The sequence below is a fragment of the Mustela erminea genome, chromosome 2 (assembly GCF_009829155.1).
Source record: "Mustela erminea isolate mMusErm1 chromosome 2, mMusErm1.Pri, whole genome shotgun sequence".
In the NCBI taxonomy this organism is placed as follows: domain Eukaryota; kingdom Metazoa; phylum Chordata; class Mammalia; order Carnivora; family Mustelidae; genus Mustela; species Mustela erminea.
Genome location: NC_045615.1, coordinates 153,882,246 through 153,903,679, shown reverse-complemented (window position 1 = coordinate 153,903,679; position 21,434 = coordinate 153,882,246). Strand labels below are relative to the sequence as shown.

Here is a 21,434-nt window from a genome sequence, read left to right as displayed (position 1 = left end):
GCATCACAATTTCAGATTTCAAGGCTCTATTGCAAAGCTGTAATCATCAAGACAGTATGGTACTGGCACAAAAACAGACACATAGATCAATGGAACAGAATAGAAAACCCAGAAATGGACCCTCAACTCTATGGTCAACTGATCTTTGACAAAGCAGGAAAGAATGTCCTAAGGAGAAAAGACAGTCTCTTCAACTAATGGTGTTGGGAAAATTGGACAGCCACATGCAGAAGGAAACTGGACCATTTCTTTATACCACACACACAAATAGACTCAAAATGGATGAAAGACCTTTATGTGAAACAGGGATTTATCAAAAATCCTTGAGGAGAACATAGAGAGCAACATCTTCGACCTCAGCCGCAGCAATTTCTAACTAGATATACTGCCAAAAGTAGGGGAAGCAAGGGAAAAAATGAACTCTCGGGACTTCTTCAAGATAAAAAGCTTTTGAACAGCAAAGGAATCAGTCAACAAAACCAAAAAACAACTGACAGAATGGGAGAAGATATTTGCAAATGACAGATAAGGGCTAGTATCCAAAATCCATAAAGAACTTATCAAACTTGACACCCAAAGAACAAAGAATCCAATCAAGAAATGGGCAGAGGACATGAACAGACGTTTCTGCAAAGAAGACATCCAAATGGCCAACAGACACATGAAAAAGTGCTCCGTCACTCAGCATGAGGGAAATACAAATCAGAACCACAATGAGATACCACCTCATACCAGTTAGAATGGCTAAAATTAACCAGTCAGGAAATGACAGATGTTGGTGAGGATCCAGAGAAAGGGAACCCTCCTATACTGGTGGTGGGAATACAAGCTGGTGCAGCCACTCTGGAAAACAGTATGGATGTTCCTCAAAAATTTGAAAATAGAGCTGCCCTATGACCCAGCAATTGCACTACTGGGTATTTACTCTAAAGATACAAAGGTAGTGATCTGAGGGGCATGTGCACCTGAATGTTTATAGCAATAATGTCCACAATAGCCAAACTATGGAAAGAGCCAAGATGTCCATTGAGAGATGAATGGATATAGAAGATGTGAGATATATGTGTGTGTGTGTGTGTGTGTGTGTGTGTGTGTGTGTGTGTGTGTTTATAAATACTATGCAGCCATCAAAAAACCCAACATCTTGCCATTTTCAATGACATGGATGGAACTAGAGGGTATTATGCTAAGAGAAATAAGTCAATCAGCGAGGGACAATTATCATATGATCTCACTGATATGAGGAATTTGAGAAATAAGACAGAGGAAGGGAGGGAAAAATGAAACAGAATGAAACCAGAGAGGGAGACAAACCATAAGAGACTCTTAATCTCAGGAAACAAACTGAAGGTTGCTGGAGGGGAGGGAAGAGAAAGGGATGGGGTGGCTAGCTGATGGACGTTGGGGATGATATGTGCTACAGTGAGCACTGTGAATTGTGTAGGACTGATGAATCACAGACCTGTACCCCTGAAACAAATAATACATTATAAGTTAATGAAAATAAATAAATATATTTTTTAAAAGTTTGTATTGTTTTAAACCCCTAGGTTCATAGTAATTTGTTGCAGCAATAATAGGACACTAAATCAGGTAATGTGGGACTATTATAAATAACCTGGGCTTTGGGATCCAGTGGACCTCATTATTGATATTTTTTCCTTTAACCATTTACTAAAAGTGTGATTTGGGACATGTAACTAAATTCTCTCCAGTGTTGGGATGTAATCAGACTGATTCAGGAGGATTGTGTACAGATATAGTAAAAATTACTTCTGGGAAAGCATTCACTTCTCAACCGTGGAAGGTGATAGTCACTCTTGCTGCCATTTTTAAGCATTTTCTCTATGGGAGACATTGTGTTTATATCTGTTACTATATGAATTCTTTCAGCAACACCCTTAGGTTGTCAGCACACAAGAGAATTGTGTCACCAGAAATGGGAGAGAGCCAGAATAAACATTAAAAAAATATGTACATGTAAGGGTTTCTACTTGAGTGCTAGGCCACTGATTAGACTCTTAAAGGCTGGCTGGTACTTGAAAGTAGCCTTTTTCAAAGAAAACCACAGTGCAGAGTTATTTCTCAGTGCCTGCATGTATTAACAGTGCTGCAGTGAGACATGTGTATTTGTAACTGCACTGCACCTGAACAACTTTACAAATAGAACTTTTTTGTGGTTACAAATAATGAATGTATATAATGTATGTGTGAGTGTGTGTGTGTGTGTATGTGTGTGTGTGTGTGTGTGTGTGTGTGTGTGTGTGTGTATAGTGTATGTATTACAGGTACAGTCTACCTGAGATACATCAGTTATATCTAAAGAGTGAAAGGCAGAGAAAAAAAAATAATGACTATTCTTAGGTTTTTTAATTTGAACAAGTCCACCATAAAATAAACAGAGACTAGAGGATGGGCTCAAAAAAGAGTTCTATTTTGTTTTGTTAAATTGCAGAAGTCTTTTACATACCAAAGTATGTAAGGTAGAGGGCCACAAGGCAGTTCAGGAGGAGCACGCAATGCATACAGCTCAGCATCCCGCCTCTTTATCTTACTCTTTCCTCAGCTTCTGAGCCCTAGCACCCTCTTTTTGTGCCTTGCAAGTGTCTTTGGTCCCACCACGATTCTCTCTCTTTTGTGCATCTCTCTAGTAATCAGAAATCTGCCTTTAGTTTTGACTCTATTTCTCTGGAAAGAGGAACGCTGTCTCCATAAATTTTGGTGAATAAAACATTCTATCTCATAAAAATTGTAATTTAGCATAATTTGTAAACATAACTGTCAATATTTACAATCATTGTAAGGTGAGATTTTCTTTCCAGTCACTTGCTTAAAAATGCATCCATTTTCCTTAGGAGTATGATTAAAATTAAAGGCAATGTTTTGATTAGTCTTCTAGTGATTTCATGCAAATTTCATGAGTTAAAATGTCTTCTAGTATAAGATATTTCAAAGTTAAAATGAGATTGTTTAGATGAATTTCATGGGTCTTAAATAATCACACAAGTATGTCACAATCATGTCCCTTCCATAATCATGTCCCAGAAGATTATGAAACAGCACTGCATGTCTTTTCTTTAGAAATGTTGATACAGGAAGAATATTATGACCATTGATCTATAACAGTTGCAGGAAAATTGTATTGGGAATCAAATGTCAGCTGGGTGGAATGGGTTCGATCGCGTCTCTCCCCACTTTATCTACTAAAGTCCTAACCCCAAGACCTCAGAGTGTGACCTCTAGAAATATAGGTCACTGCAGATATAATTGGCTATGCGAGTTCGTGCTAGAGTGGGCTTAATCCATTTGACTGGTGTCTTCAAAAGAAGAGAGACACAAAGGGGAAAGATTGCTTTGAGACAAGAGAGGCAGAGATTGAAATAATGCATTTACCAACCAAGGAATTCCAGGATTACCAAAAAATGCTAGAAACTAGGAAGAGGTGAGGAAAGATTATAACCTAGAGCTGTCAGAAAGAACAAGGGTCTGCCTACAGATTTATGAGAGCATAAATTCCTTTTTTTTAAACCACTAGTTTTTATAATCTGCATTGACCACCCCAGGAAATGAATACAATTAGAGTATATATGCTTGATCAATCGATTTATTATGCATGACAAGTTTTTAAAATTTTTATAGTGCTATTAACAGAGAAAAAAAAGAAAATTTCAAATAGTTTAGAGACTACTATTACTATTATTTTAAAAATATTGATCATTAATCTCCGGTGTGTTTTGTTCCTTTAACATTATTTGATGGGATTTCTTTTCTGTTTTGGAAAAGCTAAAAATTACTGATGGGTCTAATCATTTTTAAATAGTGACATAATATATAACATAATGCAAATAAAACTGTACTTTTAAAAATTACTTTTCAAAACACAATTTTAAAAGTATGTTGGGTGAATGTGTTATATTGGTGCTAATAAATGTGACTAGATGGGTAAAAGATTTCTGAATAAGAAGAATCATCAAGAGTAAGAGAGAAAATGGGACTTGCCACCAAGCCTGTGGAGAAAGAGAAAACATTCTTTTTATTAAATTTGAACTACACATCAAGTGATTGCTGATACCCTTCTGCTTTCCTGGTTTTGAGTTATATCTACTTTTGTTCCTGAGACTGACCAAGTGTTCACAGGTGTCTGTTTGATACCCTTTGCTTGGTCCAGATGAAATGCTCATCAGGCCTCTCTCCTTCCTACTGGCTCTGAGCTCTGCTTGCCCCACGTCTGAACAAGCAGTAAAGATGGAGTTTGTCCTTTATCAAACACTGATCCAGAGGCTCCGCTAACCACAGTGGGCACTTTGTGTCAGATCCTACTGGTCCTTTCCCACTGCTCACCCAGTTCCCCTCAAAAGTTTCTGCTAATCTTTGCTGACTTCTCTTTAGCCTGTAAAAGAAAAGCCTTTTCTGTTGGATTTTGAGACACTTTGCAGATTTCTGAGATTTAAGTGTTCTCTCCATGCGATGGATTTTGTTCTGAAGAAAGATTCTCCTTATCTAAGTTTGGGTTTGTTTTGATTTGACATGACAAAGGATCCCTTACCAAAAACAGTGCCATGGTTAAAATCATTCACAGGAAAAAGCTTGACGAGAATTATTCTACAGAACTTACACAGAGTCTACAGTAGGGGAAATTGCTACTATCTTTATTACTTCTTTTTTCCCCTCAAGCTCTTATTTTTCCATCCCCAATTGTTTTGGTAGATTCTCAATGGATTTCTTCATGTCTAGATCCCTGTCACTTCTGCTGCATAAACCTGCTGGTATAAATAACCCATCCACTCACATCACTTCTTTATGAAATGATACTCCGGTGGTGGCTTGTTTTTATATCTGTATAAGCTGTGGAGTGCAGGGACTCTGGCTGACGGTAGTTATATCTCCCAGGGCTGCACTTTACAGAGTTAAAAAATATGTTGAATGAAGATTGAACAATTGATAGAATGAATTTCTATCTTCTTTTTCTTTCCCTGTGTCACTTCTCACTTGAGGTTCCATAGTTTAGTTCTGCATTTTCGCTCACTTCAATTTTCAATTTGAATGCTATTCTTTTTTAAACTTAACATAGCCAAATTGTCTTTAACATCCCTAACTGAAGCAAAGCAAAGCACATGCAGAAAGGAAAATTCCCTGAAAAGAAAAAACAAAAACCAAGAAACTGACAAGAGCAGAGCGCTGTCTCTTTGTGAGAGATACAGGCTCATCACTGAATTCCTAATCCAGCTCTGGCAACTTGCATCCATTTCATTTTGTCACCTCCCCTGCTGTAGTCTTTCATTCAACCCAACTTTAAACCTGTTGATTGCTTTCTCTTAGAATCTCTTTCTCATACTTCCCCAGATTCTATCATGAAGCTATTTCAGTGCCACGAGTCTCCACTTAATTACAGCCTACTCATTTATTGAATGTTAATCTCTCCCAAGCAATATTTTTGGTATATTCTTCCTTGATTAAATATTATTCCCTATTACTAATGCTTAGGGAGTTGAGTTCAGATTTCATTCTGCTATTGACAACAGGGAATTCAATGTGATTGAATACTCCATGTGCATTTAAAAATAATTGAAATCCTGTGGATCTAGTTCAACTGTGAATTGCAAGACAGTCTTACTTTTCACCAACAATATTACTTTAAATTATGGCGAAATATTGAATCTTTTCTAGAATTTGAAACATATGTAATATTATTTTAGGTAAAATTTTCAGAAGTAAATTGCTAATATTTCCTTTCCTTTTTTTTTGGTATTATATTAGAGCAGTGGTCCCTATTCTAATTGCTCATCAGAATCTCCAAGACAATGCTTCAAACCTTATTGTGTTATGAGTCATATAGGGATCTTAGTAAATGCAGATTTTTTTTTTAATTTTTAATTTTTTATAAACATATGTTTTTATCCCCAGGGGTACAGGTCTGTGAATCACCAGGTTTACACACTTCATAGCACTCACCAAAGCACATACCCTCCCCAGTGTCCAGCAGATTTTGTTTTTTTAAAGATTTTTCTATTTATTTATTTGATAGAGATAGAGCACAAACTGGGTGAGCTGCAGAGGGAGAGGAAGAAGCAGGCTCCCCAGTGAGCTATGAGCCAGACATGGGGCTCCATCCCAGGACCCCAGGATCATGACTTCAGCCAAAGGCAGATGCTTAACTGACTGAGCCACCCAGGTGCCCCCAAAGTGCAGATTCTGATTTAATAGTGCTGGGTGTGGCTTCAGACTCTACATTTCTGACAATTTCCCAGACGGGGTTTTCGTAGCTACTCCAAAGATTATGATTTAGAAGGAAAACTTTTATATAGTATCTAGGCACAGATTTAATGACAGGGCCACCTGGAGTCACATTTATGTACAATTCTAATCAAAGTCGTTTATCTAATGTATCTTTTAATAGTCCCACCAATTCTATAAATTGGTTAAGTTTCATTATAATGCGGGTTTGCCCATGGCAAAGTGAAGGTATAAAAGATTAGGAATGATTTAAGCTCATAATATAGTAGTTGTCAGGACCAGGATACAAACAGTTTTTCCCATGCCCAATTCCAGCCATTTAACCATACCAGAACAGAAGTTTTCTTTTGGAAACACACAGATCACTACCCCTTAGGAGAGCTACACTAGGCTCCATTTCCTAAACTTTGGCTGCTTTTGGTTTGATGCTTTGCTTTTGTTTTTTCTTATTCAGACTGTCCTCATTGATACTTGTGGAGTATAAAATGTCACTAGACCCAGCTTACCTCTGTAATCCTGTCCTGGGTTACTGTGAGGCACTGTAAAGTTACTTATAATATCCCGGATATTGTGGATATTGCGGATAATAGAAATTTTCGGAATAACCTCTCTGGATACAAATAAAAGGAATGAAACAATAACGGAGAAATGAGATAATGACAGTACAAATATTTCACAATAATTTGAATTAAATATCAGGTTGTCAAAGTTTATAGGAACTCATATATACATGGTTGTTTTTCTCAAATTTTTGGTTAGGTTCTCACTTTTTTATAAGAAAAATGTTGAAAAGAAGATAGAAATGATGCATCACATTTTTATTATTTGTTGATCATTTTGTGTTTTGTTTTTTTTTCCTTAAAGATTTTATTTATTTATTTGACAGAGAGAGACTGAGAGAGGGAAAACAAGCAGGGGGGGTGGGAGAGGGAGAGGCAGGCTTCCCGTGAACTGGGAGCTTGACCTGGGGCTTGATCCCAGGACCCTGGGATCATGACCTGAGCCGAAGTCAGACTCTCAGTGATTGAGCCACCCAGGCGCCCTCATTTTGTTGTTTTATAATACATGTGGGGCCACTGGTTGTAGCCAGCCATTCACAAGAAGCTAACATATTCTTTATAATATTACCTCCAACCTTTTACTTTGCCTGTCCTTGAATATCCCAGGAAGGAGGTAATTTATGAGTTCCAGGTTAGATGGAACTGCTACTTCTCACTCTTGACTTCTAGTCGTCTTGCTGTTTCTTAGAACTCCCATATTCTTTATAGTCGCCTCTTTCAGTCTAAATATTATCCATTCCTGCTCTTGAATCTTACGTGGTGCCATTTCAAATGCATCTATTTACTGTATTAGTAAGAATTTTTGCAAAATTATCACATTGAGATGACATGTCAAAATAATATGAGTTATCAAGAATATATTTCATTAAAAATGTTAAAGAAATGAAATTTCTTATCTTTTAACATGGTCAAGTTAATTTAACCTAATGAGTTCATTACCATCCAAAACAATCAGAAGGTGGAATATTACCACCTCTTATGTGTTTTTAGCAGCCTCTCTTTTCCATTAGGAGCATATTATACTTAATAGAATTAGAATTTCAAGTATTCTTTAGGTCTCAGCAATTGTTTGCCAGACAGATATTTAAGCTCTGAGACAATAATTGTTTTCTTCAGGATGGCATTATGAGTTTCCATCTATTTTATTTTATTTTTTTTTAATATTTTATTTATTTATTTGACAGAAAACACAAGTAGGCAGAGAGGCAGGCCGAGAGAGAGAGAGATAAGCAGTCTCTGCACTGAGCAGAGAGCCCGATGCGGGGCTCGATCCCAGGACCCTGGGATCATGACCTGGGCCGAAGGCAGAGGCTTTAACCCACTGAGCCACCCAGGCGCCCCATGAGTTTCCATTTAAATAGTACTAGTGCACAAGAGTTTTTGGTCTTTTGCCAGTACCTCAAAAATAAATAAAATCAATATATATTTTAGCCATTCATCATATATATATGTTTCAGAGATATGTGCTGATTCCTTAGAGAATAAATACTCAGAGACAATAATATAAAATATGTTGGTACTATACCATATTATCAAAAAAATACTTACATAGTGATGTTTTTTATGTCGACGAAATCTCTGTTAAAATAGAGAATAGATTAAAATTTTATATATGCTCACTTACCAAGTTTTCCAGTAAATGAATATATATATGTCTTACCTCTTCAGATGAATCAGCCCCCTTGCAAAAAAGCAAAGAAAAATAATGAGTATCTTCATTTTATAATTCTGAATTGAGAGTAAAAATCCATTAGTTGACACAATTTTGAGTAAACATAGGGGAGGAAAAGTCTTAGCAACTGATGCACTAATTAAGTGTTTTTGTTTATTGACATCTTTAAAAGGAGTGAAGAGTGAGTTTTTGCTATAATTAATTTGCTATATTTATTATCAATTCACCCTGGTACAAATTATCTTGTGTGTGAAAGGGAGAGAAATCTATTATGTGTTAATGGAAGTGAAATTCAAAAGCTAAGCTTCAGAATTGCTCAAAACAAATATTTTTTTATACAAATATCTTTTAAGTTGCTCAAAAGCTACTCACAATCAAATACTTATGTGCTAATGGAATCTGGTATTATGTTTTTTTCTCTTCTTAGATTTTTATTTTCCCACTTCTTTTTATTACAAATAATGTCATAAACTGTATTAGGCAATAATTTTTTAATCATCCATTTAAACTTGTTGGATTAATTGAAATATAATATATCTTGATGATTCTCAGTAATCGAACAGAAAGAAATCCAGAGTGAAAGAGAACATTAATGTTAACAGAGTGAGAAACAAAAAATGGGCAGGAGGTGAAGGAGGAAGAAACAGCTTCAGAGAGGTCAGATTTTCCCCAGTGACACTCAGGTAAATGACTATACAGGCAGGAGCTCCTAATAATTGATTGGGCTACAGCTTATAATATTGAAGTGCCTTTTATAATATATTAATGAAGTGCCTCTCATCTCACATCTTTATGGAACTCTTCTAAAAATTTTATTTTTACATTAATTATACTTGAAAGTTTGTGTATGTTTAGTGTTTGTGTGTGTGTACCCAGGATTCTAAACCCCTAATCAACTTACTCGGTAAATTCAAGAAAACTGCAGTCTATAAAAAACTGCACAGCTGTCTAAAATACTAAAACTTATAAAGCTTGGTTCAGAAAAATAAAAACAAACATAGGTAAAAGCACAAGAAATAAGGAGACTCCTTGGATAACTACTGAGAACATATTATTCAAAATTTCCTGATATACTCACAATCAAGGCAACCATGAGAGCCATGATAAAGGCAAAGACAAAAATCTTCATATTTGGCTGATTCCTGTGAAAGCATATGTCAAAGTCAGTAGCACATTCATTCCTGCATTTACAAGTCAAAAATTTATTGATCAACTGTGCTCCAAAGTTTTGGGAAACACAGAGGAGAGACAAAGACAATGGAAACACATGGGCTGATATCAAGGGAATTAGGGACTTACCATGGTAGGGGACTTGGCTAAGCAATTATATAAGTGTTGTGATTTGGAAATAAGGAAGTGCTACAGAAACACCCAAAAGGGAACCCTTGAAGAGGCCAAGAGAATGGGGGCATTAAAGTAAAGAAAAAGCTAAAATCATACTAGATTATATAGAATAAGTAAGGAGAGAGGTTGCCAGTCAGCCAAGAAACAGAGAAGAGGAGGAGGATAAGATGCTGGAAGTGACATCCTTCAGCATGTAAGGAGGGCAGTGATGGGGTCAGGCTGGCCCCTCAGATTGCAAGACTATGGGGCTCACAGAATGACATGAGGAGAGTTAAGGCAAAGTGTAAGGAAATGTTTTGAAGATAGAATGACAAACATCAGAGATTGGTTTTCTAACTGCATGAAAGTGAGCCAGATTTCTGGTTTGAGAACGGTGTAGATAGTGTGACCCTGGTATTAGAAAATGAATGATACTTTGCAGAGAAAAACCAAATTGAAAAGAAGGTTCAAGAACAATATCTGTGGCTATGTTAGATATGTTGACAAACTGAATCAATAAAAGTGATTCAGTCTTCCAAATTATCTTCAACCAAATTAACATAATCTGGACTCTGACATGTATTTGTAATTCTTTCTGTGCAAGTGAACCAAATTTTATTGCCGTTGAGAAAGAAATAATACAGATGATTCATTTCTGAATTGAAGACATATAAATAAAAACATTTTCAAACTATAAGGTAAATATTAGGTAAAAGCATTTTTTTTCTTAGCCACCAGGTTTGATAGAGCTTTACAATAACCACTTATGTGGAGAGAACAAAGAGACTGTTCTTCTGCTAAATAAATCTTTAACATATGAAGCAGAACTCAGGGCTGATGGCATTTTCCTTGTTCTTTTCTGTTTCTTTTTTTTTTTTTTTTAAAGATTTTATTTATTTATTTGACAGAGAGAAATCACAAGTAGGCAGAGAGGCAGGCGGAGAGAGAGAGAGGAGGAAGCAGGCTCCCTGCTGAGCAGAGAGCCCGATGCGGAACTCGATCCCAGGACCCTGAGATCATGACCTGAGCCGAAGGCAGCGGCTTAACCACTGAGCCACCCAGGCACCCTTCTTTTCTGTTTCTTTTGCCTCATTGGCTTAAACTAAGGACTGTGGCATTAGACAGATAGTGAAAATTAATTATTTCTTAGGGCATCTGGGTGGCTCGATCTGGTAAGTGTCTGCCTTCATCTTGGGTCATGATCTGCAGTTCTGGGTTGGAGCCCAGCATTGGTCTCCCTGCTGAGCGGAGAGTCTGCTTCTCACTTGTGCCCTTACCCCACTCATGCTCTTTCTTTCTTGCTGTCTCAAATAATAAATAAAATCTTTAAAAAATTAAAATATTTCTTAGAGAACTTGTTCTATCATCTACTAGTTAAAGCAAATACTCAGTCATGTTATGATACAAAATAGGATGTAGCTTTTAGTGTTGTTATACCTGGAATTATCTTGAAAGTAGAGGATTACGAGAAATTCACAGTAAGTGGTCTTCTATAGATAGGTAGATAGATAGATAGATAAACTGACTGTTTTAAGTCTTTGAAAAGATATTTCTGAAAGAACACAATAATAAAATTTTGAAATAGTAAAAACTTTTTTCTCAGCCACATTACAAATAAAATGATAACACATCATAACAAATGAATTACTAAAAAATATATATACATAGTGATTTAGCAATTTTGTACATTTTAGGTGCTCAACATGGTAAGTGTATTCTTAATTCCCTTCATCTATTTTACTCATTCCCCCCACCCATCTCCCGTCTGGAACCCTCAGTTAGTTCTACACAATTAAGAGTCTGTTTTTAGGGGCGCCTGGGTGGCTCAGTGGGTTAAAGCCTCTGCCTTCAGCTCAGGTCGTGATCCCAGGGTCCTGGGATCAAGCCCCACATCAGGTTCTCTGCTCAGCAGGGAGCCTGCTTCCCCCTCTCTCTCTGCCTGCCTCTCTGCCTACTTGTGATCTGTCTATCAAATAAATAAAATCTAAAAAAAAAAAGAGTCTGTTTTTAAATTTTTGAAATAATATACACATTTGCAAACACTTATACTACTCAAGAGATTATTTTCTTATAAAATTTAAACTCCAACTTTAAGTTAAAGGTAAAAGTAATTCTTAACAAAGTTGATGTCACATATTTAGTCAAGGGAATAAAAAGATCTTTAGAAAATCCCACCAGCAGAGATGATGGAGCACATTTCCTTCATCTTTCCACATCGTTTTCTTTGTAACATGATCGCTGTCAATTCAGAGGCACCGATCCTATCAAGTCATTATGTCTTTAAATTGTTTCTTTATGAGAAATTATTAGTCAATAATATGCATTTTATAAATGGTTTTCAACTCATTCCAACAAACAAAAGATTAAAATAAGACATCACACTTGATCGTACATGAATATATTACCTGTTATCCAAGATGAGACTCAAGAGTCAGAGACTAGAAGTCTGAAGCCCCAAGAGATGAGGTCCTTTTCCTGAGCACGGATGTATTTAAGTACACTGAAATCCTCCATTTGTTTTTCTAAATCATGTCAAATATGTGATCATATTATTGAACTGAAAATAATGTCCAAAACCTGTCCCCACAGAAATCAAGATAAACTGAACATGCTGATTTTACAATAGAATATTGTAAAGCAGTTGTCAGGAAACAAATGGACCCACCAAATATTAATCCAAGTGTTAGTCTACGCATATGTGCATAAGACAAAGGTAAAAGTTAGTTTCAGTAAGCCAAGCGTAGAAATTATTGAAACGGTAGAAATGTTTCTGAGGAGCACCGTCTCCTTATTTCAACAAATGCATGTCCAAGATGGAACAACTCTATGCCAAAAATGATACCATTTTATTAAAATTTTATCTCTGTCTATTAAGTGGTGACAGCAGTCATAATAAAATTGGAATATTCATTTATTTCAAGTATGTTCCCTCCAAATTATTAAAATGTGCTTTTCTTCTATTGACTTTGGCAAACTTTAAGTCTTGAAGTATATCCAAATTTGGCCAAAATTTAGTCATCCATTGAGTACAGCATGATTAAAAAAAATTTCTTCTTTTGAAATAAAATGACCATAGATGCTTAGTCTATATATCTCACAAGTAGCTGGAGGCACATATTTTGGAATTTAATTTACTTCCTTTGAGTCTTTAGGGGCTCATGTTCCTCAGTGGAAGCCATATGTGCATGATTATACACTAGACAGAAGGAAAATTTCATTTAGTCTCTAGGTAAATTTGTATAACATTTCAACTTTTTGTCACTGGTTAATTCAATGTAGTCTTAACTGAATATAAGAAAATAATTTTTCGGGTTTATAAATGTTATATCCTTAGTCCACTGTTATTTAAATGTGATACATGGAACCATCAGGATCAGAATCACCTGAGAGCTTGTGGAAATACAAATACATAGGTCCTCTTTCCAGACTCATTGCATCAGAAGCTTGGGGATACACTAGGAATGTTATTTTAACAGTATCTTCAGGCAATTATCTGTGTAGCATAAACTTTGAGAAATCAAATGATAGACTCAATAGTGTATTATTTGTCTAGAGATTAGGTCCCATAAATACAACTTAAGGTTTGATTTTTATCAAGTGTCTCAAGAAAATACTTATTAGGTGAATAATCTATGCTATATTTGAACCACCCATTAAAATAAATAAATAAATAAATAAATAAAAAGAAAAAAAAATTGCTGCTATTCTCTGGGTAATCTACAAATATACAAATGTTTTATAAGGCAAAAAGAATTACAGTTAAATTCATTTTAAAGTATTTTATATACTTCATTAATTTCTAAGCTTATAGATACACATTCCCTTCTCAAATGCAAACCAAAGCTAATCTTTAGTATATTCTCAATGAAAGAAAAGATACATAGGGTTTAGTAAGTATTGGACTAAGTCTGATTTTTAAAAAGAAGTCCCGCTTATTCATTTGGAATTGTTGTAACTCCATTCCTTTCTATTTTATGACTCTATCTCTCCATCTATTTCTTGTTTCTTTATTGAGCATGTAAGCAATGTTACAAGACACTATTCTGATACATCTATGAGATTCATAGCCTCCTGGAGAAAAAGTGAACTAATTTCAAAGGGCAGTCCCAAACAACATCAGGAACAAAACTAAAGTATCTGGTAATAAGGATATATGGATGCTAATATACACATTTAAAACTTACAATTAAGCTTAACTTACCCATATTTTAGGTTGGGTGTCATAGTGTCAGCAATATTCTATCACTTTCTGCTATAATACAATAGGAAATATGGGGATTGTGTGTGAGTATGGAAAATAAGAAGGCAGAATCTAAGCACTGGAATAAACTTCTTGTGTTTGTTATGGTGGCATACTTCAAGGACAGTGGGTCATTTTAGAATATTGATGGACCAGAACAGTCCTGATATTTTATAGCTAAGCAAAACAGATATAATTTCCTCTATAACCATCCACTGTTCTGTTTGAAAATGCCAGGGTTTATATTTACGAGGGGAACACCAATAAAGAGCCATCACTGTATCACACGTGTGGCATTAAATCAGTGGCATGAGAGTGCAAACAGAATGATATTTATGGTGATTTTTTTCCTGGGTTTTCCTGCTCTCTTCATTCTCTTCTTTTTTCTCCCTGTCCTTCCATTGTCTCACAATGAAACAGTTTATAGTCTATGACAAAATCCATGACATTTACTTAACTAATTAAAACAACATTCTCAGGACACCTGGGTGGCTCAGTGGGTTAAGCCTCCACCTGCGTCTCAGGTCGTGATCCCAGGATCCTGGGATCGAGCCCCACATCAGGCTCTGCGCTCCGTGGGGATCCTGCTTCCCCCCTTCTCTCTGCCTGCCTCTCTGCCTACTTGTGATCTCTGTCTGTCAAGTAAATAAATAAAATCTTAAAAAAATAAAAAATAAAACAACATTCTCTGTAGATTCTCTTGTGAATTACAAATGAAAAGGAAATTGGCAGTAGATTAGCAGAGGAAGAAGAATGTATGAGTGATCTGGAAAACAGGGTAATGGAAAGCACCCAAAGTAACTAGCAAAAATGGTAAAGAATTTTAAAAAATGAAGATAGGTTAAGGTATCTTTTAGAAAATGTCAAGAAAATGAACATTTTTCTTGAAGATGAAGATACAGAAAGGAAGCAGAAGTCTTATTTGGAGAAATAATGCCTGAAAACTTCCCTATCCTAGAGAAAGAAATGAACTTCAGGTTTAAATCTCAACAGAATGCATAAAGAATTCCAAAGGAGATAAATCCATGGAGGTCCACACCAGGACACATAATAACTAAACCGTCAAAGATTAAAGATAGAATTTTAAAAGCATGAGAAGATTTTATTTTTTTTTAAGATTTTATTTATTTATTTGACAGACAGAGATCACAAATAGGCAGAGAGGCAGGCAGAGAGAGAGGAAGGGAAGCAGGCTCCCTGCTGAGCAGAGAGCCCAATGTGATGCGGGCCTTGATCCCAGGACCCTGAGATCATGACCTGAGCCAAAGGCAGAGGCTTTAACCCACTGAGCCACCCAGGCGCCCCATGAGAAGATTTTAAAGAGAGAATAGGGAAGATAATGTTACATACAAGAGAACCCTATAGGGATATCAGCTGATTTTTCAGCAGAAACTTTGTAGGCCAGAAAGGAATTGCAAGGTATACACCAAGTGTTGAGAGGAGAAAATCTACCACCAAGAATACTCAACCCTGCAAGATTACCAATCACAGTTAAGGAAAGATAAAGAGTTTCCCAAAGGTAAAGGAGTCTGTCAGCACTAAACTAGCCTTATAAGAAATGTTAAAGGGAATTCTTTAAGTGGAAAAGAATTGGCCATAATTAGATAGAAAATATGAATAAAAAGATGTAAAATATGACAACATATATGTAAAAAGTAGGAGGGAGTAAAAAAAAAAAAAGGTTATCTTAGAATGTGTTTAATCTTAAATGACTTTTGACTTAATATAGATAGGGGGCTCAAATCCAGGACCGCAAGATTGTGACCTGAGCCAAAAGCAGTTACTCAACTGATTGAGATGCTAAGGTGATCGAAATGTACTTAAATTTTTAGAAAAGGAAGGAAAAATTAGATTTTTTGACTTATAGCATTTGTTATAGAATATATCTTTTTATCATAAAGAGAAACTTTTTTTAATGACTTCATTGCTGTTGGTAATGACTAAAATATTGTCAGTTCATGGGCTACTGTATCTTCAGAGTCTTAGAATAATGTCTGGCATGTGGTATGTACTCAATAAATATTAGATGAATAAATAAACTTATAAGATGATTTTAGACAGTACATGGATAGAAGAGTTATTAGAATTTTTTGTTTATATTAATTATGTATCAGAAAACTGTACATAAAGCTACATAATAAACCTGTGGCTTGGGTTATGATTATATAAAATTTCTTTTTAAAATTAACTTTAAACAATGTAAGATAAAAGTTCTTAAAGTGGCAGAATGATAGAAGGAATATAGTAAGGAAAGAGGCTTAGGTATGAACCCAGCTGACCATCAACATTAAGTCTGGAAAAAAAGGAGCTGATGCACATAGTAGATGTGCATAGTTGATACACATAGAGATAGTGGAAGGAAGGAAGTCACACAGACACAGGTAAGACAGAATCAATAGGACCAATTACAGTAGTGTCTTTGGGAGCAAGCTCTAATTATCTCTGTGCTTTGTTATTAAGAATTGTGAGATTAATTGAGACAATGTGTATTAATTGTATCACACATAATAGATGTCCAGTACATTTTACTGCAATAATCATCATTATTTCACCACAACCACAATTTTCACCACAACCATTCCTATTGAAAATGAATAGCTTTGAATCAAAGCCACAGTGAGATAGTACCTCACACCCATCAGAATGGCTAAAATCAACAAGTCAGGAAATGAGAGGTGTTGGTGAGAATAAAGAGAAAGGGGAGCCCTCCTACACTGCTGGTGGGGAAGCAAACTGTTGCAGCTACTCTGGGAAACAGCATGGAGGTTCCTCAAAAAATGGAAAATAGAGGTATACTATGGCCTAGCAATTGCACTACTGGGTATTTACCCTAAAGATACAAATGTAGTGATCCGAAGGGGCACGTGCACCCGAATGTTTATAGCAGCAATATCCACAACAGCCAAACTGTGGAAAGAACCTAGATGTCCACTGAGAGATGAATGGATAAAGAAGATGTGATTACACACACACACACACACACTGAAATACTATGCAGTCATCCAAACAAAACAAAACAAAACCACCCTGAAATCTTTCCATTTGCAACGACGTGGGTGGAACTAGAAGGTATTAGGCTAAATGAAATAAGTCGACCAGAGAGCGACAATTATCATACGATCTCACTGATTTGAGGAATTTGAGAAACAAGACAGAGGATCATAGGGAAAGGAGGGAAAAATGAAACAAGACGAAACCAGAGAGAGGGATAAACCGTAGAGACTCTTAATCTCAGGAAACAAACTGAGGGTTGCTGGAGAAGAGGGGGGTAGGATGGGTGGGGTGGCTGGGTAAAGGACACTGGGGAGGGCATGTGATATGGTGAGCGCTGTGAGTTGGGTAAGGCTGATGAATCACAGACTTGAACTCCTGAGACAAATAATACATTATATGTTAAGAAAAAAAAATAAATCACTTTGGTAGGGAGTAAAAAGGAGAGAAAAGACGTTGGCTCTGGAGTAGAAGATCAGCAAACCTTTGGGACTAGAAGGGGAAAATCAGTGTCCAGTGAGATCATTAGAGGAGGTTCCACAGGGAGTTGGATGTTTATGCTGAATGCATTGGGTATTCTCTTTGATGGAGAAAGGGAAATAAATGATTTTCTAAGAATGAGGGGAGGGTAGATCATTGAAACCTTGAGGAAAATAATGGAGCTACCAACGCGTTAGGGGAACAAAAAAGAAAATACAGCTACCTCTCGCTCCAGCAAAGAAGTGTTTGCAAGAAGTTCCAAATACCCAGTAAAGTATAGAAAACATAGACAAAGGGGAAAATTGTATGATTAGGTGATTTTTGGTTTTTACCCTTTAGAATTTAACTGCCAGGGTAAAAGAGCAGTAGAAGTAGATTTTTAGAGACTTTACAGGGTTAGGCTTTCCCAGGTAGGTTGATCAAAGGCAGGGAGTTATTGTGAACTATTTAGCAAATATTTAAAATGATCGAGGGTGAAGCCCAGGTGAGTGGGAAAGGAAGGAGTTTCAGGGAAAGTAAATGGAATGGAAACCACATGACAAGCCCTTACATGACAAGAGGATTCTTTGAAGTCACCCAAAAAGTCCCCTAGATTTACTCATTCCCCCCTTCTCAGATATGCATCTCATGGTGACTCTCAGAACACAAATTGCAAGGCCATGAGGGCCTTCACCCACCCTGATGTGGTTTCCATGGGTGTCTCCAGCCCCCACAGTTCTCAAGCCAGGCTGGGCTCCTCTTGTTCTCTCCTCCCTCTGCCAGGCACCTGCCTCAGTGAATTTGCTTTGACTGGTGCTTCTGCTGCACCTGGGTTCCGCCAGCTACTCTCACGTCCTTTTCATTTCACAGGTCAAGCGTCAACTTGCCAGAGTGGCCTCCCCTGACTGCCCTCTCGAAAATATCCTCCTGCTATTCTCCTTCTCCTCGGTAGCACACTTATCAGCACTTGGCATAGTACCTGCTGCTTCTTTTCTTGCTTTGGTCTTCCTCCAGTCATTAGAAGGTGAACACCATGAAGCCAGGAATTTGTTTTATTTTTTTTTTTTTTTGTCATACAACAACATCCAGAAGAAAAGTTTGGCCTCACATATGTGCTCGACATTTGTTGAAAAAAAGTCTAACCACCTATGGAAGGCCTTAGAATGTTTAGGGTCCTGACGTTTGTACTGGATTCTTAGAGGGGTGATGTTCTGGGCTCTCACCTTGGCAGGCAGGGACTGTGATTGCAGACTTGAGAATCTGGGTAAAAGTTGTTGGACGAGACACCTGGGAGCAGAAACAGTCACAGAGCTGTTACAGTGAGGACTAAATCCTGCCGAGGGACAGCCATAGTGGGCCCCAGAAACTGAAGATTGGGTCTGAGAGGCACACTTGAGATTGAGGGTCTTTGCTTCAGGGCTGTCCATGTGGTGTCGGTTAGTATGCCAGTAACAGTGGCCTCATCTCTATGTATGAGGGATAGAGAAAGAGAAAAGACCATACAGCTAAAAATGCATTTGAAATTTTAATGTTTTGGCAAGAGATGTGTGATTCTGTCTGAATAATCATGCTACAGAGGCTTTAGCTGATCATCAATACAGTTAAATGAGACCACAATCCATGCCTAGCATGTCCAATGTGATAGAAAGAAAGAGTACAAAAAATACAGACAATATTTCACACAATTTTGCTTTGGTTCGGGATTATTGCCTTTTCAACAAACAGTCAGACAGGTTGGTATCCCAGGTGATGTCATAGATGGGGAAAGTTATAGAAGATATTTTTCCAGTCAAACCTATGAATAAAGAGAAAATATTTGATTAGCAATAAAATTTATATTTGAGGATAGGCATACATATGTATGGACATACATATATACATGTACACATATATATGTGCATAATACATATAAACATTCAAACATACATTCTGCTTTGCAGAAATACAATTATATATATATGTATGTATTACTAATTAATATCCTAGTACCAACATAATAGACTGTGAGCATGTATTTGTTGTGCAAATAACTAAAGACTTGATAGATAATAGCCAGATTCTGCAATGGTTCTATTTAATGCCTCCATTAAATGAAAAATACTTGTATCTTTGAACACACTGGAAGGAATGTTTTAATTTCAAAGTCATTTGTTGATCACAAAAAATATTCCTACTTCTTAAATGATAATTTCTTGGTTTAATTTGAATGTCCAACACTTGTATCAATCAAAGTATCCTTTGAAAATTTAACTATCTTTAAAAACAACTCCTTCACAATTGATTCCGTTAGATGTCATTTTTTAAAGATTTGTTTATTTTGGAGATAGCATGAGGTGAGGAGCAGAGGGTGCGATTATTCAAGCAGAAGCCCCACTTAGTGCAGAGCCCAAAGTGAGGCTCAGTCTTGCCACCCATGAGATCAGGACCTGAACTGAAACCAAGAGTGAGGTGCTTAACCGAGAGTGTCACTCAGATGTCCCTGGATGTCTTTATTTTAGACTTATTCTGTAAATATTCTATCAATTTCATTTACTTCTGCCTTAGATGCCCTCCTGATATTTCTTGCTTTGTCTGAGTTTCCTAAAGGTCATATCAGACCCTAATCTAGGTATCAATTGACCTTCCCATATTACACCCTCTTTGTGCTCATAATTCTAACTTAACACTTAGTAAATTTCTTTATAAGGTTTTTCTCATTCTAAAGATGAAGTTGAGGGCATGCGAGTCGGTAACTCATTTCTATTTATCAAGTCTCTCCGCTAGTGGATGAGTGATAAGCAATTGCAAAATACAGAACTTAGGAATGACAGCAAAGTGAATGTTCCTATTCAGACAATACAGCCCAACTTCAACCCACATCAAGGATGTTATTTTTATCACATAACATTATTTGGAAAGGTTGTCTGATCCTTTTCCAATACTGGGAAGACCAAACTGGAGAAGAGAACCCAGCTGTGGACCAATGTCATGACAGATAAAAACCATCCCTCAGATTAATCTCCAGCTGACACCTGTGTGCAGTGTAGCCTCAGCAGTGGAGTGTTTCAGAGGAGGAGCCCTTGGGCTTGACCCCTGGGTGGAATCCTGCCTCTTCCACGTATTACTTACACTGTGATCAAGGGCAATTAATATAGACCCCCTGTGCATGTTGCTATCACCTCCACATTGGGCATGAAAGTTCACAACCTCACAGGTGTATGTGAGCATGAACCTGGTTAATACTGACAGAGGGTTTAGAACTGTGGCTGACACGTGTTAATACTCAGTGAATATCAGCAATTCCTCTTGGATTTGCTGTTCCATATTTTGTCATGTTGGCCCTTTTTACCCATTTATTATTTTACTATAGATATACTTAGTTTTTTAAAGTTTTTTTATTTATTCATTTGTCTGAGAGAGAGAGATCACAAGTAGGCAGAGAGGCAGACAGAGAGAGAGGGGGAAGCAGGCTCCCCGCTGAGCAGAGAGCCTGATGCGGGGCTCGATGCCAGGACCCTGGGATCATGAACTGAGCCGAAGGCAGAGGCTTAACCCACTGAGCCACCCAGGCACCCCTAGATATATTTAGTTTTGACCAGCAATTTAATTTTAAGATGTAAGTTAAGGCAGTTGATCCTAATAATTTTCATCAGAGTAAAAAATTTTCTTTTTCTATTTTTGAATCTATAAGATAATTTGGATATTAACCAAACTTATTACAGATATTCTACTTCTTAATTTCTGGACTGTTTTTGTAAAATAAATTAATATGACCTATATCTTCTCCCCTTAAGGAATTCCTGCAGAAATCAAGTTTTATATATATATATGTTAGTGGTAGGAAATTAAAATTCAATATAAATGCAATTCTTTATCACTATTATTATAACCATATACTACTATATTTAACTACATGTTTTAATTTTAATTACTGACTTGGAGATTTTACTTAAATTTGTTCAAATTTCTATGTGAG

General features: G+C 36.6%; 1 long non-coding RNA gene across 1 annotated transcript in view; it reads right to left on the bottom strand.

Annotated features, from left to right (window-relative positions):
• The window catches only part of LOC116585154, a 45,403-nt gene extending 33,147 nt beyond the window's left edge, over nucleotides 1-12,256 (bottom strand). The window contains exon 1 of the long non-coding RNA XR_004283484.1: nucleotides 12,195-12,256. This is a non-coding gene — a long non-coding RNA (uncharacterized LOC116585154). The remainder of the gene's footprint in view (nucleotides 1-12,194) is intronic.
• Between the last annotated feature and the right edge of the window lie 9,178 nt (nucleotides 12,257-21,434).